General features: G+C 43.5%; 1 pseudogene across 23 annotated transcripts in view; it reads left to right on the plus strand.

Annotated features, from left to right (window-relative positions):
• LOC106996647 (spermidine synthase pseudogene) overlaps nt 1–23,854 on the plus strand; it is a 41,741-nt pseudogene extending 17,887 nt beyond the window's left edge. For 10 of the 23 annotated variants that reach the window (XR_013414424.1, XR_013414423.1, XR_013414421.1 and 7 more), the window contains 2 exons: nt 11,645–14,299; nt 15,106–23,854. The product of XR_013414424.1 is annotated as a spermidine synthase pseudogene, transcript variant X6 (transcript). Of the gene's footprint in view, nt 1–1,176; nt 9,292–11,644; nt 14,300–15,101 lie in introns of those variants that run through there. The other 13 variants (XR_013414441.1, XR_013414443.1, XR_013414442.1 and 10 more) reach the window with 3 other exon arrangements.
• The last annotated feature ends 2,668 nt before the right edge of the window (nt 23,855–26,522 follow it).

The following is a 26,522-nucleotide window of genomic DNA, read 5'->3' on the forward strand; positions in this document are numbered from 1 at the left end:
GCTTACCAACAAACGCCTCAATTTATCAAACATCTCAGCTGACAAAAGAATGCAATTTATGCTCCCAGTGCATTGGCATTATCAATCAGCCCAAGTTCTATTCTATAAAATCTCCAGCTAACCTTTGTCTCTTTGCAGTCAGCTCCTCTTTTGCAGGCTTTCAGTTGCTTTATTGCAATGTCTTGTCTTGTCTTGTCTTGTCTTGTCTTTCTTTCTTTTCTTTCTATTTTTTTTTTTTTTTTTTTTTTTTTTTTGAGATGGAGTCTCACTCTGTCACCAGGCTGGAGTACAGTGGTGCAATCTCAGTTCACTGCAATCTCTGCCTCCCGGGTTCGGGCCATTCTCCTGCCTCAGCCTCCCAAGTAGCTGGGGCTACAGGCGTGCATCACCATGCCCAGCTAATTTTTGTATTTTTAGTAGAGACAGGTTTTACCATGTTTGCCAGGATGGTCTCGATCTCTTGACCTTTTGATCTGCCTGCCTTGGCCTCCCAAAGTACTGGGATTACAGGCATGAGCCACCGTGCCTGGCTTTTCCTACTTTCTTTCATAAATTTGCCTTTCTTTACAACCATTTTTGGTAAATTCTTTTACTCCAGAGCCACTGGCCCAGATTGTTGTCCCTGCCACCCCGTGACAGTTACCAGGAATGGTGGAGTTGTTTAATGAGTTTCAGATATGCAAGATGAAAAAGTTCTGGAGATCTGTTGCACAACAATGTAAATATACTTAACACTGCTGAAATGCACACTAAAAAAATGGTTAAGATGGTAAAGAAAGAAGTATGGGTTGACTAGTGAGACAGCCATGATATCAGGCAGTGTTGATGGTCTAGTTTAGTTTGGGGATCATGAATTTATAGTGGTACCAATCTGTGTTACGTGATCTTGCTCTTTATTTTGCTAATGCTGCTAATGGCTAAGATGTCTGGGTATAACTCAGTTTATAGAAGGGGAGTGGTGTAAAGTTGTTAAATATATTGGTATAGGGGAAGAAATATGACTTGCTATCTTCCCTTCATGAGTTCTTAGCTGAGACTCTCTGTAACAAAAGACAGATTGAACAAGAGAAAAACAAGTTTAGTAACATGTATACATCTTGTATGCAAGATGGGAGATAACCCAGAGAGATGAGTAAATCTTTTTTTTTTTTTTTTTTTTTTTTTTGTATTTTTTAGTAGAGACGGGGTTTCACCGGATTATCCAGGATGGTCTCGATCTCCTGACGTCGTGATCCGCCCATCTCGGCCTCCCAAAGAGTAAACCTTAAAAAATAAAAATTAACAAAAAAAATCTTTTCAACTTCAGGCTTAAATATTATCATTTTCTGAAAACAACAACAACAGCAGCAACAACAACAAATAAGGATGTGGAGACAGAGACAGATTCAGTTGAGATGGCCAGCAAAATTACCTTAAACAGAGATAAGGTTTGTTATGTAGATTTCAGTTGATCCTGTCTTGATTGTTTAGGAGTCTCTAGTGATTTAGGGCTGGACTGGTGGCTCATGTTTGTAATGCCAGCACTTTGGGAGGACGAGGTGGGCTGATCACCTGAGCTCAGGAATTTGAGACCAGCCTGGCCAACATGGCAAAGCCCCATCTCCACTAAAAATACAAAAACAAAAGAAAAAAGAAAAAATTACCCAGGTGTGGTGGTGCACGCCTGTAGTCCCAGCTACTCAGGAGACTTAGGCTGGAGAATTGCTTGAACCTAGCAGGTGGAGGTCATGCCACTGCACTCAGCCTGGGCAACAGAGTGAGACTCCATGTCAAAAAAATAAAAACCTGTTTAGTGATTTAATAATCAGTGTCTTCTTGGTGCAGAGAGGGAGACATCCTTATCAATGGAGATTTCCTTTATTGAGATAAAAGGACAACTTTTCATAGCTGCTTCTGTGTCTGCAGCTTCCCAGAATAACTAGCTCAGAATAATCAATATGTCAAAGAGGCGTATTTTAGGGTGATGTGTTCCGGTCTCCTATGGTCATATTTTGGGTTGGTGTATCCTGAGTCCCATCATCAGCATCTGAGTGGCTGCAGGAGTGGTCTATAGAGTCTATAGGAGATCAAAATATACCATCCCAAAAAATGTCTCTCTGGTATAAGGATTATTTTGAGCTGAAGACAATTAATAAAAAGCAGATATAACATGAGCTCTCTGCCCTCTCCTATCTGCCTGAGAGTAAAACATACATTTCCTTCTGTGAAGGTGTTCCTCCCACCCACTCACACACTTCATGAAGTTGTTGTCACAAGATTAGCAAGAATAATGGACAGAAATACAATTATAATTAAGCATTTATCAAGCTGCAGTTTGACTCACTTCCTTGTAGCCAAAAGGCACATAGCACCACATTTGCACACCCATTGTTCCTATAGATAGAATTTCTGATATTAAAATCATAAAGTTTTTTAAGACAGGTAGGAGCTCTGATATTAGAATCATAAGAATTTTATTTAAAAAGTGCTTGGCCAGGCATGGTGGCTCACACCTATAATCCTAGCATTTTGGGAAGCTGAAGCGGGAGGATCACTTGAGTCCAGGAGTTTGAGACCAGCCTGGGCAACATAATGAGACTCTGTATCTATAGAAACTAAAAGAAATTAGCTGGGCATGGTGGTGCATGCCTGTAGTCCTGTTACTGATGGAAGGTATCTGAGATACTGGCAGCGACTTTCTATGGGTCTGCAGCAACTTCAGTTCTTGTCTTCTCAGAAGAAAGAATTCAACTGAGGGGCATAAGGCAGGAGAAGAGACAGAGGTGAGTTTCAGAGCAGGAGTGGAAGTTTATTTTAAAGCCTTTAGAACAGGAAAGAAAGGAAAATTCACTTGGATGAGATCCAAGTGGGCACCTGAAGGTCAAGTGTGGTGTTTAACCCTGATCCTAGGACTTTATAGGTGTATTAGTCTGTTTTCATGCTGCTGATAAAGACATACCTGAGACTGGGCGATTTACAAAAGAAAGAGGTTTAATGGACTTACAGTTCTATGTGGCTGGGGAGGCCTCACAATCGTGGCAGAAGGCAAAAAGCACTTCTTACATGGTGGTGGCAAGAGAGAGCTTGTACAGAGAAACTCCCATTTTTAAAAGCATCAGATCTCATGAGACCCATTCACTATCATGAGAACAGCATGGGAAAGACCCAGCCCCATGATTCGATCATCTCCCACCATGTCTCTCCCACATGTGGGAATTATGGGAGCTACAAGATGAGATTTGGGTGTGGTCACAGAGCCAAACCATATCATTCTACTCCTGGCCCTTTCCAAATCTCGTCTTCACATTTCAAAACCAATCATGCCTTCCCAACAGTCCCCCAAAGTCTTAACTCATCTCAGCATTAACTCAAAAGTCCACAGTCCAAAGTCTTATCCGAGACAAGGCAAGCTCCTTCTGCCTATGAGCCTGTAAAATCAAAAGCAAATTAGTTATTTTCTAGATACAATGGTGGTACTGGCATTAGGTAAATACAGCCATTCCAAATAGGAGAAATTGGCCAAAACAAAGGGGCAACAGGGCCCATGCAAGTCCAAAATCCAGCAGGACAGTCAAATCTGAAAGCTCCAAAATGATCTCCTTTGACTCCATGTCTCACATCCAGGTCATGCTGATGCAAGAGGTGGGTTCCCATGGTCTTGGGCAGCTCCACCCCTGTGGCTTTGCAGGGTAGAGCCTCTCTCCTGGCTGCCTTCATGGGGTGGCATTGAGTGTCTGCAGCATTCCCAGATGCATGGTGCAAGCTGGCAGTGGATCTAGAATTCTGGGGTCTGGAGGACAGTGGCCCTTTTCTCATAGCTCCACTAGGCAGTACCCCAGTAGGGACTCTGTGTGGGGGCTCCTACCCCACATTTCCCTTCTGCACTGCCCTAGCAGAGGTTCTCCATGAGCACCCCGCCCAACAGCAAACTTCTGCCTGGGCATCCAGGCGTTTCCATACATCTTCTGAAATCTAGGCAGAAGCTCCCAAACCTCAATTTTTTTTTTTTTTTTTTTTTTTTTTTTTTTTTTTTTGAGACGGAGTCTCGCTCTGTCGCCCAGGCTGGAATGCAGTGCAGTGGCCGGATCTCAGCTCACTGCAAGCTCCGCCTCCCGGGTTCACGCCATTCTCCTGCCTCAGCCTCCCGAGTAGCTGGGACTACAGGCGCCCGCCACCTCGCCCGGCTAGTTTTTTGTATTTTTTTAGTAGAGACGGGGTTTCACCGTGTTAGCCAGGATGGTCTCAATCTCCCGACCTCGTGATCCACCCGTCTCGGCCTCCCAAAGTGCTGGGATTACAGGCTTGAGCCACCGCGCCCGGCCCAAACATCAATTCTTGACTTCTGTACACTCACAGGTTCAACACCACATGGAAGCTGCTAAGGCTTGAGGCTTTCACCTTTTGAAGCCATGGCCCAAGCTCTATGTTTGCTCCTTTCAGCCTTGGCTAGAGTGGCTGGGATGCAGGGCATTAAAGTCCCTAAGCTGCACACAGCACGTGGACCCTGGGCCCAGTCCACAAAATCACTTTTTTCCTCCCAGGCCTCTGGGGCTGTGATGGGAGTGGCTGCCACAAAGGTCTCTGATATGCCCTGCAGACATTTTCCCCATTGTCTTGGTGATTAACATTCAGCTCCTTGTTACTTATGCAAGTTCCTGCAGCCAGCTTGAATTTCTCCTCAGAAAATACAATTTTCTTTTCTATTGCATTGTCAGGCTGCAAATTTTCCAAACTTTTATGCTCTGTTTCCCTTTTGAAACTGAACGCCTTTAACAGTACGCAAATAGCCTCTTGAATGCTTTGCTGCTTAGAAATTTCTTCCACCGGATACCCTAAATCATCTCTCTCAAGTTCAAAGTTCCATAAATCTCTAGGGCAAGGGCAAAATGCTGCCAATCTTTGCTAAAACATAACAAGTGTCACCTTTGCTCCAGTTTCCAATAAGCTCCTCATCTCCATCTGAGACCACCTCAACCTGGACCTTATTGTTCATATCCCTATCAGCATTTTTGTCAAAGCCATTCAGCAAGTGTCTATGGAGTTCCAAACTTTCCCACATCTTCCTGTCTTCTTTTGAGCTCTCCGAACTGTTCCAGCCTCTGCCTGTTACCCAGTTCCAAAGTCACTTCCACATTTTTGGGTATCTTTTCAGCAACACCCCACTCCACTGGTACCAATTTACCATATTAGTCCATTTTCATGCTGCTGATAAAGACATACCCAAGACTGGGCAATTTACAAAAGAAAGAGGTTTAATGGATTTTCAGTTCTACATGGCTGGGGAGGCCTCACAATCATGGCAGAAGGGGAAAGGCACTTCTTACATGGTGGTGGTAAGACAGCTTGTGCAGAGAAACTCTTGTTTTTAAAACCATCAGATTTCATGAGACCCAATCACTATCATGAGAACAGCACAGGAAAGATCCATCATCATGATTCAGTTTTCTCCCGCTAGGTCCCTCCCACAACACATGAGAATTATGGGAGCTACAAGATGAAATTTGGGTATGGACACAGAGCCAAACCATATCAATAATATGGTTTATTGATAAGCCAAACCTTATCAATAAGCTTGCCTCTTTCCCATGATTCTTCCCTTAGGATGGGCTGTCTGCATGCACAGTGCCCTTCTTACCCTTGGAAAGTGAGCACACACGTGCAATGTGTTTAGGCCTTTATACACATGCCCATCTGAGGCTTTCTTCCCTTTTCCAATGGAGTGTCCCTGGAAGGTCATACTTCACCATTTTGTCTCTTAATGTGCATGCCCAGGAAGTTGCTTCTCCTTGGCGTCTGCATTCAGCTAACACTTTAATTTTTTTGTTTGTTTGTTTTCTTTTTAAGACAGACTGTCACTCTGTCACCCAGGCTGGAATACAGTGGCACAATCTTGGCTCACTGCAACGTCTGCCTCCCAGGTTCAAGCGATTCTCTCATCTCAGCCTTCCAAGTAGCTGGGACTACGGGTGTGTACCACTAAGCCCAAAGAATTTTTGTATTTTTTGGTAGAGACAGGGTTTCACTATGTGGGCCAGGTTGGTCTTGAACTCCTAACCTCACATGATCCACCTGCCTTGGCCCCCCAAAGTGCTGGAGTTACAGGCATGAGCCACCCTGCCCGGGCTTTTTTTTTTTTTTTTTTTTTGAGACAGAGTTTCACTCCTTTACCTAGTCTGGAGTGCAGTGGTGCCATCTCGACTCACTGTAACCTCTGCCTCCAGGTTCAAGTGATTCTCGTGCCTCAGCCTCCTGAGGAGCTGGGATTACAGGCATGCACCACAATGCCTGGCTAACTGTTTTTTTGTATTTTTAGTAGAGGCAGGGTTTTGTCTTGTTGGCTAGATTGTTCTCGTACTCCTGACCTCAAGTGATCCACCTGCCTTGGCCACCGAAAGTGCTGGGATTACGGGCATGAGCCAATGTGCCCAACCTAACACTTTCATGGTAATAGCTGTGGATCATCAGGAGATTGTCTCTCCCTGTCACTGACTGCCAAATTATTTTTAGAGAGTCAGTGTGAAAACTGTTGAACTATCATCTGACATTCCTAGTGGGTGGGGAGGAAGAGCCCTGTCCTGCCCTACACATGCCTATTTAACTACCTGTAAGACTCCCAGCCACTCAGGAAGCTGAGTTGGGAAGATTGCTTGAGCCCAGGAGGTTAAGGCTGAAGTGAGCTGTGATTGTGCCACTACACTCAGCCTGGGCAACAGAGTGAGACAGTGTCTGGAAAAAAAAAAAAAAAAAGTGCTTAAGCAGATTCCAAATTCTAGTGGTACAACTTGAATGTTTGAAGAGCCCCCACAAAGGAACTGAATCAACATGAGGATACAGTTTCTTTGAGCCCAGGAGGTCAAGACTACATTGAACTGTTACTGTGCTACTGCACTCCAGCCTGGGAGACAGAGTGAGACTCTGTCTAAAAAACAAACAAAACAGTTTATTCATTTCCGTCTCCCATAGTTTCACTCTATAATTTTCTACAAATCAACAGTCTCCATACTTCAGCCCACTGCAAAATCCTTAAAATCTCTAATCCCAAACTCCTTGGGGAGATGGATTTGAGGTTTCTTCTTGTCTCCTTGTTTGCAGCCCTATGATTAAAACTCTATCTGCTGCAACCTGGTATCTCAGTATATTGACTTGCTGAGTGTATCAGGAAACAAATCTATTATGGTTACATACCAGGAAGAAAACAACTCATCACCAGAGATGAGATGGCACTGAGAAAGAGTCTACATAAACAAACCTACTGACTAGCCCTTATCTATCATCAGTTTCCCCATATATTTGCCTTCCCTCAATTTGTTACTCATAGAAGCTCAAAGTCCCTTTCCTTTGCCTTGTCTCTTCTCTCTAAGTTTATCTTTCTTATGAAAAAACTAGCTGAGCATGGTTGTTTGCACCTGTAGTCCCAGCTACTTGGGAGGCTGAGGCAGGAGAATTGCTTGAGTCTGGGAGTTTAAGGCTGTAGTGAGCCATGATCACACCACTGCACTTCAGCCTGGGTGACAGAGTGAGACCCTGTCTTGAAAAAAGAAATTATCTTTCTCAGTCCAAATTCTCCAAGCCTAGCTGTTTTTTGGGGGATTTTCTTTTTTTCTATGAGGACTCCTGTGCCATGTAAAACATTTAACATCAAATAAATTTGTATGCCTTTTCTCCTGTTAATTTGTATGTTGTCAGTTCATCTCTGGAGAACCTAAGAGGGTAGAGGACAGTTTTCCTCCCCTACAGGTCTCAGCTGTATAATGAGAGGCAAATAATAATAGAAGGTGGGATGAAAGACTGTAGAAAGTAAATGAACAGTTGACTGAAGATTTCAAAGGAGGTGAGAAACAGGTTAGTAGATGTAATTGAGTAAGCAAGCTGAAGTGATAGGAGGTTGTGGTAGAATCAGATATCTGCTTTTGTGAGTGTCACGGTGGAGCAATGTCAGGTAATGCCAAGATTTATAATACAACCACAAAAGTGAGTGGTAGGCATATAAGAGGAGAGTTCATTAGAGATGATCTAGGAATGGAGGTCAAAGTATAATTACTGTTGTTTCAAAAGTCAATTTTATTCTCTGTATTTAGTACCATATGAAGGTTCTCTTTTTCCGTTTGGTGTAGGTATTTCTGTCCTAGAGCGTGCCAAAATTAGGAAGGCCTCTCCTTTCTGGGCCCATAATTGCCTGATGAGTTCTTCCTGAGTGCTGCACAGACAAAATCAATTCACTGAGAACCCCACACTGCAGTAATGAAAGTTTAATTGACATGAAACCAGCCACATAGAGGAACTTGAATTCTCAAATCAGTTCTCTGAAAACTAACAGGCTAGACATTTTATGGACCATTTGGTGGCCAGGTGGCTAGGGAATGGGTGCTGTTGATTGGTTGGGAATGAAATCATAGGGGTGTGGAAAACAGTCATCATGTGCTGAGTCTACCTCTGGATGGGGCCACAGGACCAGCTGAGTCAAGAGTCATGGGTCCTGTTGGGGTCAGTTGGTTGCCAGAAAGTCTGAAACAAATCTCAAAAGACCAATCTCAGTGATGTTATCTATAGGAGCAATTGGGAAAGTCATAAATCCTGTGGCCACATGACTCCTAAGGAACAAGGGTTTATAGAAACTATACCAGAGTTCAGTCCCCTCCCATAATCCTAATCTTCTGGCCTTTTGTCAATCTTATAAATGTGGTTATCAATCTCTGAACAAGGAGGGGGTTAGTTTTAGAGAGGAACTATTATTGTCCTTGCTTTCAAGTTAGAATATAAATTCCACCCATGGTTAGCTTAGGCTACGCTGAGGAATAAGCATAGACAGCTTAGAATTTAGAAGCAAGATGGAGTCAGCCATGTCAGACTTCTTTTACTATCATAATTTTGCAAAGGTTGTTGAAGGCCAGGCCTTTTTTGCTTTTTAAAACTTTAATGAAATGAAAGTCTTTGGACAAAGAGAGTCAGAAACCAAACAAAAGAATTGTGCTGTACAGCAGGTGCTCAAATAATGTGGGTGTGGGTTTTCTCTTAGTACTCCAGTTTTCTTTCACAATCCAAAGATGTGCACATTAGGTTAATTGGCATGTGTACATTGTACCAATCAGAGTTAATTCAGGTGTGCGTGAGGGCACTGTGCAATAGGATGATGTTCTGTTCAGGTCTGGTTTCTGTGTTGTGCCCTGAGCTGCTGGATAGACTCTGGCTATCTTTGACCCTGAACTGGTGGAAAATGAATGAAAGAGTTAATACAGCTTATTGTAAAATAAAATTGTAAATTATACAGTGATCATACAAAATGTATGACAATAAACAGTGTGGTATGAAAGTGCTCAATGAGCCTGCCATGTTTGTGATTGTTATTGAACTGCATGGTGGGAGGAAGTGCTGTTTATGTCAGAGGCATTTGAACCAAAGTAAGTCCATCTTTTTTTTTTTTTTTTTTTTTTTTGAGACAGAGTTTCACTTTTGTTACCCAGGCTGGAGTGCAATGGCTCGATCTCGGCTCACCGCATGGGCCACCATACCCGGCTAATATTTTTGTATTTTTAGCAGAGACGGGATTTCTCCATGTTGGTCAGGCTGGTCTCAAACTCCCGACCTCAGGTGATCTGTCTGCCTTGGCCTCCCAAAGTGCTGGGATTACAGGCGTGAGCTATTGCGCCCAGCCTGCAACTCCATCTTTTGTAGGGACTGGGTACAATAAGGCTGAGACCTACTGGGCTGCATTCCCAGGATGTGAGGCATTCTTAGTCACAGGATGAGACAGGAGGTCAGCACAAGATACAGGACACAAAGACATTGCTGGTAAAACAGCATGTGATGAAGAAGCTGACCAAAACCAAGATGGTGACCAAATTGACCTCTGATAATTCTCACTGTTCATTATATGCTAATTAGAATGCATTAGGATGCTAAAAGACACTCCCATCAGCACCATGACAGTCTACAAATGCCACAGCAATGTTGGGAAGTTACCCTATATGGTCTAAAAAGGGGAGAAACCCTCAGTTCTGGGAATTGTCTACCCCTTTCCCAGAAACCTCATAAATAATCCACCCCTTGTTTAGCATATAATAAAGAAATAACTATAAGTATTATCAGTTAAGCATTCCAAGCTGCTGCTCTGCCTATGCAGTAGCCATTATTTTGTTTCTTTACTTCTCTAATAAACTTACTCTCAGTTTCCGGATTCGCTTCAAATTCTTTCTTGCATGAGATCCAATAACCCTCTCTTGGGGTCTGGTTTGGGACCCGTTTCCAGTAACCCCTTTCCAAAAACTTAACAGTTTTTGCTTTGCAAACATTTATTTCTTGATTTAACACAACACCATTATGACCGTCATCACTACCTGGTTCACCAAAAATTGGACAATTATCTTGTTTTTATTAATCCTTTAAAAAATGTATGTACAGCTCATGTTTATTTCAGTGTTTAATATTAGAGGTGTTTTTTGTCCTTATTTAGAAGTTTTGTAATGTTTTTGTGACTGGAAATATGCCTTAGGAACTTAACTCTTGTTTATATCAATTAGCCCAAGGTAAATTTGGTTTTATTATGCATTATTTAGCTCAAAGTCGCAGCTTCAATAACCTATTGAGGAAAGAAAAATAGCTCAGAGCAGTTTGAGTTATATGAGGTTTGCAAAATTTTTAAGCCCAGAGAAACATGAGTATGGGACTTTGGTCACATACACCCCCATTCCCATTGCTTCCCAACCCAGGCCCAGGGGTAACTGTTTTTTTTGTTTTGTTTTGTTTTTTTGTTTTGTTTTTTTTTTGAGACGGAGTCTCACTCTGTCACCCAGGCTGGAGTGCAGTGGTGCGATCTCGGCTCACTGCAACCTCCGCCTACCAGGTTCAAGCAATTCTCCTGCCTCAGCCTCCTGAGTAGCTGGGATTAGAGGTGCCTGCCACCATGCGGAGTAATTTTTGTATTTTTAGTAGAGACGGGGTTTCACCATGTTGGTCAGACTGGTCTTGAACTGCTGACCTCATGATCCACCCACGTCGTCCTCCCAGAGTGCTGGGATTACAGGCGTGAGCCACTGCACCTGGCCGCCCAGGGGTAATTGGTTAAAAGCATTTGTTCTCACAGCTAGATGCCTCACTTATTATTTTCATGCTTCTGGAATTTGTGATACAAAGAACAATGTATAGACAATCAATAGCTTATGTTATTTTAATGTAAATTTTTGGTAAAAAAATGTATGAGCTGCCTCTTCTCTTTTGCTTTAAAAAGCCACTTGTAACTGCTGCTAATCAGAGTGTACATTTAGGACAACTTGAATCTATGCTCCTCGGTAGCCATCCTTAAGCTTTGAGATCAGATAAACTATATTTAATCATATTTTCTGAATCTCATTATTTAAGGTTGATACTGTCTATGAAGTTAAATGAGGACTTACTGTAGTTTAATGCTTTGCAAAATTCATTGCTTTGTAATACCTTGGCTGCTTCCTCCTCTCTCTGCCTGAAGGTGGTGTCTTCTATTACCTGATTGCTCCAGGACTTAGGAAATGGTATATTATTGTTGGGAAAATACAATTAAAAACAAAATATTCCCAGCATTTTGGGAGGCCAAGGCAGGAGGATAACTTGAGCCCAGGAGTTCAAGACCAGCCTGGGCAACATAGTGAGACCCTGTCTCTCCTAAAAAAAAAAAATTAATTGCTTTTTCCAGACCTCATTGAGCGGGAGGCGCCATCACGGGAGTTGACATCCACCACAACAAGGACCGAAAGGTTCACCAGCGCAAGGAGCCCAAGAGCCAGGATATCTACCTGAGGCTGTTGGTCAAGTTGTACAGGTTTCTGGCCAGAAGAACCAATTCCACATTCAACCAGGTTGTGCTGAAGAGGTTGTTTATGAGTGGCAGCAACCGGCCGCCTCTGTCCCTTTCCTGGATGATCCAGAAGATGAAGCTTCCTGGCCGGGAAAACAAAATGGCCGTGGTTGTGGGGACCATAATGGATGACATGCAGGTTCAGGAGGTCCCCAAACTGAAGGTATCTGCACTGCGCGTGACCAGCCGGGCCCACAGCCGCATCCTCAGGGCAGGGGGCAAGATCCTCACTTTCGACCAGCTGGCCCTGGACTCCCCCAAGGACTGTGGCACTGTCCTGCTCTCCGGTCCTCGCAAGGGCATCTGGGCAAGGCCCCAGGAACCCCGCACAGCCACACCAAAGCCTACCTCTGCTCCAAGGGCCGGAAGTTCGAGCGTGCCAGAGGCCAACTGGTCAGCCCAGGCTACAAAAACTAACCCTGGATCCTACTCTCTTATTAAAAAGATTTTGAATGCAAAACAAACAAACAAACAAACGAAAAAAAACTCCCAACCCCCAAATCCTCTCCACAATGGTAGTAGATATAGAAAAGTTTTATTATTGAATGAACATTAAACCACAATGTGATGGACATCATAGTAAACTCATTAAGAGATTAAAAAGACACAAGGAATCTCACCCGTTTATATTGACAAGCAGATGCAACCCATTACAAACATGTTTTCAAGATAAACAAAAATAGGCTTCAAGTAAGAAAACTTGACAGCATATTTTGTCACATATAGTTCATCTTAAGTTTAGCATAATTGTTAGGAGGACCACCAGTGTTAGCTAATTGGTTTTATCCAAATGAGAAGAAGCAAACTCCTCAAATCTTTTCATGAGGATATAGTTTTGAAGATTGGGCCAAGGCACCCTGCCCACCAAAATTCAGTTCTCACCCTCCCAGAAGAACTATGAGAGCTATCTCCCTTGAATACACATTTTGAAACATGGCTCCCAGGTCCTAAATTGTGAGACTGAGAAGAGGTTTATTTAGCCATTATAAAGATGTAACATACATTTGAAAAGGACAGAGGATTAAATTCTAAAAGAAAAAGGAGAGGTCAGAGCTGTGTCTTCCTTTATTTCCACAGAAAAAAAATTAAGTCTTTTACTTTTTTTTTTGAGATAGAGTCTCACTTTGTCGCCCAGGCTGGAGTGTAGTGGTGCAATCTCTGCTCACTGCAACCTTCACCTCCTGGGTTTAAGCAATTGTCGTGCCTTAGCCTCCCAAGTAGCTTGGATTACAGGCCCACGTCACCATGCCTGGCTAATTTTTGTATTTTTAGTAGAGACAGAGTTTCACAATATTGGACAGGCTGGTCTCGAACTCCTTACTTCAAGTGATCTGCTCACCTTGGCCTCCCAAAGTGGTGGGATTACAGGTGTGAGCCCCCATACCAGGCCAAGCCTTTTAATTTGTTTGTGTGCTTATAAGAAAAGAAAAATAGCTAAGAGCAGTCTGAGTTTTGTGAGGTATGCAGAATTTATCAGGTCCAGAGAGACATAAGTGTGGGACTTCAGTTGGGCATTTTTTTTTTTTTTTTTTTTTTTTTGAGACAGAGTCTCACTCTGTTGCCCAGGCTGGAGTGCAATGGTTTGATCTCGGCTCAATGCAACCTCCGCCTCCTGGATTCAAATGATTCTCCTGCCTCAGCCTCCTGAGTAGCTGGAACTACAGGCATGTGCCACCATGCCCATATAATTTTTGTATTTTTAGTAGAGATGGGGTTTCACCATGTTGGCCAGGCTGTCTCAAACTCCTGATCTCAGATGGTCTGCCCGCCTCGGCCTCCCAAAGTGCTGGGATTACAGGTGTGAGCCACCATGCCCTGCCTGTGGCAATTGTTTAAAAGACATTTTATGCCTGACTAGCTACCTAAGCCATTATCTTCACGTTCCTAGAATTTGTGATACAAAGAAAAATGTATAGCTAATCAGTAGTTTAAGTTATTTTAATGTAAATACTTGCTAAATAATTTAGGAACTGACTCTTCTTATCTGGTTTAAAAACTCATTGTTATGACTGCTAATTGAAGTGTATATTCAGGGCAACTTGAAGTCTGCTCCTTGGTGGCCATCTTCAATCTTTGAGCTCTAGTAAACTCCATACGTAATCATATTTTCTAAATCTCTTTGTTTAAGGTTGACACATTATTGTAAAACAACAGGAAGACTGGTCTTATGAAATGCACCACTTCCTTTACTGCGGGAGAAAAAGATAAATGTTTCAGTTTGAGTCTTTGGGTGAACAAAACAGTGGTTGAGCTAACAGCCTCCTTTTGTTGCTTTTCTCATGGGTGGAACTATGGGGCTGATGATATCCATCATAACTCACACCATGTAAGGTAGATTCAACTTTCTTTCTTTCTTTTCTTTCTTTCTTTTTTTTTTTTTGAAATGGAGTTTTGCTGTTGCCCAGGCTGGAGTGCAATGGCACGATCTTGGCTTACCCCACAATCTCTGCCTCCCGGGTTCAAGTGATTCTCCTGCCTCAGCCTCCTGAGTAGGTGGGATTCTAGGCATGTGCCACCATGCCTGGCTACTTTTGTATTTTCAGTAGAGATGGGGTTTCTCCATGTTGGTCAGGCTGGTCTCAAACTCCAACCTCAGGTGATCCACCTGCCTCAGCCTCTCAAAGTGCTGGGATTACAGACATGAGCCACTGTGGCTGGCCAGATGCAACTTTCTTACTGTAAACCAAAAATAAATTCTAAATAAAATTCTAAGCCCCCAACTGGCTGATGGACCCTCCCCTTGGCCAAGGGCATTCCAAAATTAATCTGAAAAACTAGTTCAGGCTATGATGGGAAGTGGAGGGTGGTGGGTATCAGACATGCCTCACAGCTGACCAGCATTAACATAAACATAGAGACCTTAAGACTGATAGAACAGACTCTAAGTCTGATAAGAAACATCTATAATCTATTCTCTCTGAAGCCTGCTACCTGGAGGCCTTATCTGCATGATGAAGCCTTGGTCTCTACAACCCCATATCATAACCCAGACATTTATTTCTATTGATTCCAGTTCTTTAGGTAATAACTATTTAAACCAATTGCCAATCAGAAAACCTTTAAATTTCTAAAATGTATGACCTGGAAGACACCCACCCCCAAACCCCACTCCCAGTTGTCCCACCTTTCTGGACCGAACCAGTGTACATCTTACAGGTATTGACTAATGTCTTACATCTCCCTAAAATGTATAAAATCAAGTTGTAGCTCAAGTTGTAGGGCACATGTTCTCAGGACCTCCCAAGGGCTGTGTCACAGGCCAACGGTCACTTATATTTGTTTGTGTGTTTTTGAGACAGGGTCGTGCTCTGTCACCCAGGCTGGAGAGCAGTGGTGTGATCTTGGCTCACTGCAGCTTCAACTTCTTGGACTCAAGTGATCCTCCCACCTCAGCCACCTGAGTAGCTAGGACTACATGCATGCACCACCATGCCTAGCTAACTTTGCTTATTTTTTTTGTAGAGATGATGTTTGACTATGTTGCCCAGGCTGGTCTCAAACTCCTGCACTCGAGTTATCCTCCCATCTAGGCCTTCTAAAGTGCTGAGATTATAGGCATGAGACACCATGCCTGGCCAGTCACTCATATTTGTCTCAGAATAAATGTCTTCAAATATTTGAGATTTGTTTGACTCTTTTCTTTTTTCCTTCCGAGATGGAGTCTTCCTCTGTTACCCAGGCTGGAGCACAGTGGTGCAATCTTGGCTCACTGTAACCTCCAGGGTTCAGGCAATTCTCCTACCTCAGCTTCCCTAGTAGCTGGGATTACAGGTGTGCACTACCATGCCCAGCTAATTTTTGTATTTTTAGTAGAGATGGGGTTTCACCATGTTGGCCAGGCTGATTTCAAACTCCTGATCTCAAGTGTCTGCCCACCTCAGCCTCCCAAAGTGCTGGGATGACAGGCGTGAGCCACCACACTTGGCCTATTTGACACTTCATCCATATAACTGACAAGGATTGTTTGCTTGACCTACCTTTACTCAAGTTCCCAAACCTTCTCCTGAGCCCATCTGTGCACTTCTTTGTAAAATCCATTTTTAGGAATGTAGGCATGCGGTTCCAAGATGACCAAATAGGAACAGCTCCAGTCTACAGCTTCCAGCATGAGCGACACAGAAGATGGGTGACTTCTGCATTTCCATCTGAGCTACCAGGTTCATCTCACGGGGGCTTGTCGGACAGTGGGTGCAGTACAGTGGGTGTAGCCCACCAAGCGTGAACCAAAGCAGGGTTAGGCATCGCCTCACCCAGGAAGCACAAGGGGTCAGGGAATTCCCCTTCCTAGCCAAGGGAAGCTGAGACAGACAGCACCTGGAAAATCGGGTCACTCTCACCCTAATACTGCGCTTTTCCAATGGTCTTAGAAAACGGCACACCAGGAGATTATATCCCGTGCCTGGCTCAGAGGGTCCCAACCCATGGAGCCTCACTCATTGCTAGCACAGCAGTCTGAGATTGAATTGCAAAGTGGCTGGGGGAGGGGCGCCCGACATTGCTGAGGCTTGTGTAGGTAAACAAAGCGGCCAGGAAGCTCGAACTGGGTGGAGCCCACCACAGCTCAAGGATGCCTGCCTGCCTCTGTAGACTCCACCTCTGGGAGCAGGGCATAGCTGAACAAAAGGCAGCAGAAACTTCTGCAGACTTAAATGTCCCTGTCTGACAGCTTTGAAGAGAGTAGTGGTTCTCCCAACATGGAGTCTGAGATCTGAGAATGGACAGACTGGCTCCTCAAGTGGGTCCCTGACTCCCGAGTAGCCTAACTGGGAGGCACCTCCCAGTAGGGGCAGACTGACACCCCACACGGCCGGGTACACCTCTGAGACGAAGCTTCCAGAGGAATGATCAGGCAGCAACATTTGCTGTTCTGCAATATTCGCTGTTCTGCAGCCTCCACTGGTGATATCCAGGCAAACAGGGTCTGGAGTGGACTTCCAGCAAACTCCAACAGACCTGCAGCTGAGGGTCCTGACTGTTAGAAGGAAAACTAACAAATAGAAAGGACATTGACACCAAAACCCCATAGGTACGTCACCATCATCAAAGACCAATGGTAGATAAAACCATAAAGATGGGGACAAACCAGAGCAGAAAAGCTGAAAATTCTGAAAATCAGAGCGTCTCTTCTCCTCCAAAGGAATGCAGCTCCTCACCAGCAATGGAACAAGCTGGATGGAGAATGACTTTGATGAGTTGAGAGAAGAAGGCTTCAGACGATCAAACTTCTCCGAGCTAAAGGAGGAAGTTTGAACCCATCGCAAAGAAGCTGAAAACCTTGAAAAAAGATTGGACAAATGGCTAATTAGAATAACCAGTATAGAGAAGTCCTTAAATGACCTGATGGAGCTGAAAACCACAGCATGAGAACTACGTGACGCATGCACAAGCTTCAGTAGCCAATTTGATCAAGTGGAAGAAAGGGTATCAGTGATTGAATATCAAATTAATGAAATGAGGCAATAAGAGAAGTTTAGAGAAAAAAGAGTAAAAATAAATGAACAAAGCCTCCAAGAAATATGGGACTATGTGAAAAGACCAAATCTATGTCTGATTGGTGTACCTGAAAGTGACGGGGAGAATGGAACCAAGTTGGAAAACACTCTTCAGGATATTATCCAGGAGAACTTCCCCAACCTAGCAAGGCAGGCCAACATTCAAATTCAGGAAATACAGAGAATGCCACAAAGATACTCCTTGAGAAGAGCAACTCTAAGACACATAATTGTCAGATTCATCTAAGTTGAAATGAAGGAAAAAATGTTAAAGGCAACCAGAGAGAAAGGTCAGGTTACCCACAAAGGGAAGCCCATCAGACTGACAGCGGATCTTTTGGCAGAAACTCTACAAGCCAGAAGAGAGTGGGGGCCAATATTCAACATTCTTAAAGAAAAGAATTTTCAACCCAGAATTTCATATCCAGCCAAACTAAGCTTCATAAGTGAAGGAAAAATAAAATCCTTTACAGATAAGCAAATGCTGAGAGATTTTGTCACCATGAGGCCTGCCCTACAAGAGCTGAAGGAAGCACTAAACATGGAAAGGAATAACTGGTACCAGCCACTGCAAAAACATGCCAAATTGTAAAGTCCATTGATGCTAGGAAGAAACTGCATAAACTAACGAGCAAAATAACCAGCTAACATCATAATGACAGGATCAAATTCACACATAACAATATTAACCTTAAATGTAAATGGGCTAAATGCTCCAATTAAAAGACACGGACTGGCAAATGGGATAAAGAGTCAAGACCCATTAGTGTGCTGTATTCAGGAGGCCCATCTCACCTGCAGAGACACACATAGGCTCAAAATAAAGGGATGGAGGAATATCTACCAAGCAAATGGAAAACAAACAACAAAAAAGCAGGGGTTGCAATCCTAGTCTCTGATAAAACAGAAAAAGACTATACCAACAAAGATCAAAAGAGACAAAGAAGGCCATTACATAATGGTAAAGGGATCAATTCAACAGAAAGAGCTAACTATCCTAAATATATATGCACCCAATACAGGAGCACCCAGATTCATAAAGCAAGTTCTTAGAGACGTACAAAGAGACTTACACCCCCCCCCCAATAATAATAGGAGCCTTTAACACCCCACTGTCAACATTAGACAGATCAATGAGACAGAAAGTTAACAAGGATATCCAGGAATTGAACTCAGCTCTGCACCAAGCAGACCTAATAGACATCTAGAGAACTCTCCACCCCAAATCAACAGAATATACATTCTTCTCAGCACCACATCGCACTTATTCCAAAATTGACCACATGGTTGGAAGTAAAGCACTCTTCAGCAAATGTAAAAGAACAGAAATTATAACAAACTGTCCTCTCAGACCACAGTGCAATCAAATTAGAACTCAGGATTAAGAAATTCACTCAAAACCGTTCAACTACATGGAAACTGAACAACCTGCTCCTGAATGACTACTGGGTACATAACGAAATGAAGGCAGAAATAAAGATGTTCTTTGAAACCAGTGAGAACAAAGATACAACATACCAGAATCTCTGGGACACATTTAAAGCATTGTGTAGAGGGAAATTTATAGCACTAAATGCCCACAAGAAAAAGCAGGAAAGATCTAAAATTGACACCCTAACATCACAATTAAAAGAACTAGAGAAGCAAGAGCAAACACATTCAAAAGCTAGCAGAAGGCAAGAAATAACTAAGATCAGAGCAGAACTGAAGGAGATAGAGACACAAAAAATCCTTCAAAAAATCAATAAATCCAGGAGCTGGTTTTTTGAAAAGATCAACAAAATTGATAGACCGCTAGCAAGACTAATAACGAAGGAAAGAAAGAATAATCAAATAGATGCAATAAAAAATGATAAAGGGGGCAGGCGGCGGGCGGAGCTGGTCCCCTTGTGCTGCGGCTCCGCTAGGCCTGCAGTCCCCTGCGGGCACCCTGAGCCGCCCGCCCGCCTGCCCGCCATGGCCCCTAGGGCCCCGCTGCTTCAGGCCCGGCCGCCTTCCGCCAGGGCTGGTTCCGCAAGACCTGCAGTCTGTGGCCCGGCCAGGCCCTGTGGCTGCAGGTGGAGCAGCTGCTCCACCACCGGCGCTCGCGGACATCCTAGTCTTCCGCAGTAAGACCTATGGCAACGTGCTAGTGTTGGACGGTGTCATCCAGTGCACGGAGAGGGACGAGTTCTACCTGGAGATGATGGCCAACCTGCCTCTCTGCAGCCACCCCAACCCGCGAAAGGTGCTGATCATGGGGGGCGGAGATGGAGGTGTCCTGCATGAGGTGGTGAAGCACCCCTCCTTGGAGTCTGTGGTCCAGTGTGAGATCGACGAGGATGTCATCCAAGTCTCCAAGAAGTTCCTGCCAGGCATGGCTATTGGCTACTCTAGCTCGAAGCTGACCCTATATGTGGGTGACGGTTTTGAGTTCATGAAACAGAATCAGGATGCCTTCGATGTGATCATCACTGACTCCTCAGACCCTATGGGCCCAACCGAAAGTCTCTTCAAGGAGTCCTATTACCAGCTCGTGAAGACGGCCCTCATGGAAGATGGTGTCCTCTGCTGCCAGGGTGAGTGCCAGTGGCTGCACCTGGACCTCATGAAGGAGATGCGGCAGTTCTGCCAGTCCCCATTCCCCGTAGTGGCCTATGCCTACTGCACCATCCCCACCTACCCCAGCAGCCAGATCGGCTTCATGCTGTGCAGCAAGAACTTGAGCACCAACTTCCAGGAGCCGGTGCAGTCGCTGACGCAGCAGCAGGTGGCACAGATGCAGCTGAAGGACTACAACTCTGACGTGCACCGCACCGCCTTTGTGCTGCCCGAGTTTGCCCGCAAGGCCCTGAATGATGTGAGGTGAGCCCAGGTGCCACCGCTGATGCCACCCAGGACCTTGGACCTTGGAGCCTGCAGTGTGCCTGGGCCCCTCCAGCCCTGGGCCAGACCTTCTCCCCGCTGTCGCCCACCAATCAAGTGTTACAAGCCCCAGAATGCTGCTTGGCCTGCCCTGCTAGGCGGACTGTCTGTGTGTCTGTCTCTCTGGCGTTCCACCTCGGAGCCTATACCAGCTATGTAAAGGGCCATCTCTCTGCCTTCTGTTTCCCCTCACTCACCAAACACGTGTATTTATAGAAAAAAAAAAAAAAAGATAAAGGGGATATCACCACTGATCCCACAGAAGTACAAACTACCATCAGATAATACTATAAACACCTCTATGCAAAGAAACTAGAAAATCTAGATGAAATGGATACATTCCTGGACACATACACCCTCCCAAGACTAAACCACGAAGAAGTTGAATCCCTGAAGAGACACATGACAGGCTCTGAAATTGAGGCAATAATTAATAGCCTACCAGCCAAATGAAGTCCAGGACCAGATGGATTCACAGCTGAATTCTACCATAGGTACAAGGAGGAGCTGGTACCATTCCTTCTGAAACTATCCAATCAATAGAAAAAGAGGGAATCCTCCCTAACTCATTTTATGAGGCCAGCATCATCCTGATACCAAAACCTGGCAGAGACACAACAAAAAAAGAGAATTTTAGACCAATATCCCTGATGAACATCGATGCAAAAATCCTCGATAAAATACTGGCAAACCGAATCCAGCAGCACATCAAAAAGCTTATCCACCATGATCAAGTGGGCTTCATCCCTGGGATGCAAAGCTGGTTCAACATATGCAAATCAATAAACATAATCCAGCATATAAACAGAACCAAAGACAAAACCACATGATTTTCTCAATAGATGCAGAAAAGACCTTTGACAAAATTCAACAGCCCTTCATGCTAAAAACGCTCAATAAATTCGGTATTGATGGAATGTATCTCAAAATAATAAGAGCTATTTATGACAAACCCACAGCCAATGTCATACTGAATGGGCAAAAACTTGAAGCATTCCCTTTGAAAACTGGCACAAGACAGGGATGCCCTCTCTCACCACTCCTATTTAACATTGTGTTGGAAGTTCTGGCCAGGGCAATCTGGCAGGAGAAAGAAATAAAGGGATTAGGAAATTAGGAATTAGGAAATTAGGAAAAGAGGAAGTCAAATTGTCCCTGTTTGCAGATGAAATGATTGTATTTTTAGAAAACCCAATTAGGAAAAGAGGAAGTCAAATTGTCCCTGTTTGCAGATGAAATGATTGTATTTTTAGAAAACCCCATTGTCTCAGCCCAAAATCTCCTGAAGCTGATAAGCGATTTCAGCAAAGTCTCAGGATACAAAATCAATGTGCAAAAATCACAAGCATTCCTATACACCCTTAACAGACAGAGAGCCAAATTATGAGTGAACTCCCATTCACAATTGCTTCAAAGAGAATAAAATACCTAGGAATCCAACAAGGGATGTGAAGGACCTCTTCAAGGAGAACTACAAACCACTGTTCAACAAAATAAAAGAGGATACAAAGAAATGGAAGAACATTCCATGCTCATGGACAGGAAGAATCAATATTGTGAAAATGGCCATACTGCCCAAGGTCAGTTATAGATTCAATGCCATCCCCATCAAGCTACCAATGACTTTCTTCACAGAATTGGAAAAACTACTTTAAATTTCATATGGAACCAAAGAAGAGCCTGCATTGCCAAGACAATCCTAAGCAAAAGGAACAAAGCTAGAGGCATCATGCTACCTGACTTCAAACTATACTACAAGGCTACAGTAACCAAAACAGCGATATAGACCAATGGAACAGAACAGAGCCCTCAAAAATATTACCACACATCTACAACCATTTGATCTTTGACAAACCTGACAAAAATAAGAAATGGGGAAAGGATTCCCTATTTAATATATGGTGCTGGGAAAACTGGCTAGTCATATGTAGAAAGCTGAAACTGGATCCCTTCCTTACACCTAATACAAAAATTAATTCAAGATGGATTAAGGACTTAAATGTTAGACCTAAAACCATAAAAGCTCTAGAAGAAAACCTAGGCAATACCATTCAGGACATAGGCATGGGAAAGGACTTCATTGTCTAAAACACCAAAAGCAATGGCAACAAAAGCCAAAATTGACAAATGGGATCTAATTAAACTAAAGAGCTTCTGCACAGCAAAAGAAACTACCATCAGAGTGAACAGGCAACCTATAGAATAGTAGACAATTTTTGCAACCTATCCATCTGACATAGGGCTAATACCGAGAATCTAAAAAGAACTTAAACAAATTTACAAGAAAAAATCAACCCCATCAAAAAGTGAGTGAAAGATATGAACAGACACTTCTCAAAAGAAGACATTTATGCAGCCAACAGACACATGAAAAAATGCTCATCATCACTGGCCATTAGAAAAATGCAAATCAAAACCATAATGAGATACCATCTCACACCAGTTAGAATGGGGATCATTAAAAAGTCAGGAAACAACAGGTCTGGAGAGGATGTGGAGAAATAGGAACACTTTTACACTGTTGGTGGGACTCTAAACTAGTTCAACCATTGTGGAAGACAGTGTGGCGATTCCTCAAGGATGTAGAACTAGAAATACCATTTGACCTAGCCATCCCATTACTGGGTATATATCCAAATGATTGTAAATCATGCTGCTATAAAGACACATGCACACGTATGTTTATTGTGGCACTATTCACAATAGCAAAGACTTGGAACCAACCCAAATGCCCATCAATGATAGACTGGGTTAAGAAAATGTGGCACATATATACCATGGAATTCTATGCAGCCATAAAAAAGGATGAGTTCATGTCCTTTCTAGGGACATGGATGAAGCTGGAAACCATAATTCTCAGCAAACTATCACAAGGGCAGAAAACCAAACACCGCATGTTCTCACTCATGGGTGGGAACTGAACAATGAGAACACCTGGACACAGAAAGGGGAACATGACACACCGGGGCCTGTCGTGGGATGGGGGGAGGGGGGAGGGATAGCGTTAGGTGGTACACCTAATGTAAATGACGAATTAATGCGTGCAGCACACTAACATGTCACATGTATACATATGTAACAAACGTGCACGTTGTGCTCATATACACTAGAACTTAAAGTATAATAATAATAAAAAAAAATACTAAAAAAAAAAATCCAATTTTAGCAAGAACTCTACTAAGTCAGCAAGAACTCTCTACCCCACGTTTACTATCTGATCACCATCAATATTGAGGAAAGCAACGATTACCTGGTGGCCATCAAGCAGATGATCTAGAGGCAAAACTCCTATGTGAGGAATTCAGAAGTAATTAGACTTCCCCATTATCTAAAGCAGGCATCTGGCATCAGGCCTTAATAACAATATATAGGTAACTAGAATTTCTGTACATCTCCAGAATGCATGCATATCGAAACTCATTGTGCAACCCTTGCTGACATCAAGGCACCAAAATGTCTATAAATGTGTTCATTTTTCATAACCTACATGGCTAATATGGTCCAAATTACCCTTAAGCTCCCACCTTAAAATCCACAAATACCCCTAAGGGAAAATCTACTACAGTGCACTCAGTTCTTCCTTGCTAAGGTGCCCTGCTGCACCCTTCTGCAGCATTCTTTCTATCTAATAAATTTTTCCTTTTCAAACCTATACTGTTGCCAGTAAATTCTTCTTACCAACCCACGAGTTGACCAGTTTCCATTGCTGGGGCTCTGACACCTCACCGAGCATCTTGGTGGCCCATACGGGGCATTTACTGGTATTTCTCCCTTCTTTTTTCTCCCTACTTCCCTCAATGGTCTGGTTCCTTGGGAGCTAATGATCTGTATTAGTTCATTCCTGCATTATCTGAGACTGGGTAATTTGTAAATAAAAGAGATTTAACAGACCCACAGTTCAACAGGCTATACAGGAAGCATGGATGGGGAGGCCTTAGGAAACTTACAATCATGGCAGAATGCAAAGAGGAAGGGAGCACATCTTACATGGCTGGAGCAGAAGGAAGAGAATGAAGCAGGGTGTGCTGCACACTTTTAAACAACTAGAATCTCATGAGAACTCTATCATGAGACAGCACTAGGGGGATGGTGCTAAACCATTAGAAACCAACCCCATGATCCAATTGCCTCCCACCAGGCCCCACCTCCAATGCTGGGGATTACAATTCAACATGAGATTTGGGTGGAAACACAGAGCCAGAGCATAACATGGTCCCTGGCCAAGGCCACACTTCAGTGGGCTCTTGAAGCCCTAGAGAAAGAAAACCTGTCTGTTGCTACCCTTAGGGCTGAGGATTCAACTTTGTTACAGGCATTGCATCTCAAGTCATGGGTGAGTTCTTTACATTAGGTTTGAGCTGACCACTCAAACAATGGCATGCCTGGATTGGTCATCCAGGTCAGGGCAAGACCTCTATCTGTGATGGGATGCAACCAAATAGAGTGAGCCAAAGGAAAAAGGAATGTGAAAATCCCTCAGGAATGCCTCAGGGATCCTGTAGCCTGTTATCTACACCCAAGATGCGTTCAATTCGTTCCTACTCACCATTGGGTTGCATTCTTAAAAATTGGTCCCATTTTGACCCACAAACTCTAAAAGTATATAATTTTCTGACTTTTTTTTTTTTTTTTTTTTTTTTTGAGGTGGAGTCTCACTCTGTCACCTAGGCTGGAGTGCAATAGCACAGTCTCGGCTCACTGCACCTCCACCTCCTGAGTTCAAGTGATTCTCCTGCCTCAGCCTCCCGAGTAGCTGGGACCACAGGCGCCCGCCACCTCGCCTGGCTAGTTTTTTGTATTTTTTTAGTAGAGACGGGGTTTCACCGTGTTAGCCAGGATGGTCTCGATCTCCTATCACACCCACAACTTCACCAACCCATCTGATAAGGAGGTCCTACAGAATGAGGACAAGGGCAAGGGCAAGGGCAAAAGCAAGGACAAGCACCTCTAACTCTTTTTCAGGATTCTGATCAAGCCTCTGAAAGTCATCCTCTAAATGACTGCTAGGGTCTTGAGGCCGTCCAGGCTCCTATCAGTTCCATCTCTACAGACAAGCCTTGGGTAAATCTGATCGTGGCTGAACAGGAGATAATGTTCCTCATAGATACAGGAGCCAGTTATTCAGCTTTAAATGTTTACTATGGCCCAATGTGCCAGTCCTCCATTTTCCTCATAGGTAGTGATGGAAAACCCCAACAAACCTGTTTCATGTCACTACTCCCTTGAAAACTGGAAGGCTCTTCCTTTACCTACTTCTTTTTCATCCTGCCAAGCTGTCCTGTTTCACTATTAGGTTGTGACTTAACTCAAGCTAATTTGTAATTACAAGCTAATTTATAGACAAGGCCCCTTCTGGCTGTATTAACTCACATTTCACAAAAAGAGCTCCTGCAGTCTATAAAACCTTGCATTCTGGCTGGGCGTGGTGGCTTATGCTTATAATCCCATCACTTTGGGAGGCCAAGGTGGTTGAATCACTTGAGGTCAGGAGTTCAAGACTAGCCTGGGCAACATGGTGAAACCCTGTCTATACTAAAATACAAAAAATTTGCCGGGCATTGTGGTGCAACCCCTGTAATCCCAGCTATCTGGGAGGCTGAGGTGGGAGAATCACTTGAACCTGGGAGGCGGAGGTTACAGTGAGCTGAGATCGCGCCACTGCACACCAGACTGGGTGACAGATCAAGACTTCTGTCTCATAAAGACATAAATAAATAAATAAAACATTACACTTTAAAACAAATGCCATTTGAGTGTTGGAATACTTCTATTCCTGTCCATTCAATATCAGCTGCTCCCGTCATTATTCAGCTTAAAAATCCCAATAAGTTCCCTAGAAACCCTCAATACCCATTGAAACCTGAAGCACAAAAAGGGTTAAAGCCTGTAATAACAAAATTTCTAACCCATGGATTATTATGCCCATGCAACTCACCTTGCAGCACTCTTATTTTAGTTGTATAGAAATCAGAAGGCTCCTATTGACTAATATAGGACCTCATGATTATTAATGAGACTGTTATTCCTATTCATCCTATTGTCCTAAACCCTTGGGCTCTTTTTGGACACATTCCCTCCACCACAGCTTGGTTTACTCTACTTGATCTTAACGATGACTTTTTCTGCATTCTTGTACACCCAGATAGCCAATTTTTGTTCACTTTTGAATGACAAGACCCAGATACTCAAATAACTCAACAGTTAACTTGGACACTTCTGCCCTAGTAATTCAGAGATAGCCTCTATTCTTGGACAGGTCCTAGCTAAAGACCTGTATACCCTGCAGCTTCTCCTAGATAGCAATCTATTCCTGTATGTGG

This window comes from Macaca mulatta, chromosome 2 (assembly GCF_049350105.2).
Source record: "Macaca mulatta isolate MMU2019108-1 chromosome 2, T2T-MMU8v2.0, whole genome shotgun sequence".
Classification (NCBI taxonomy): domain Eukaryota; kingdom Metazoa; phylum Chordata; class Mammalia; order Primates; family Cercopithecidae; genus Macaca; species Macaca mulatta.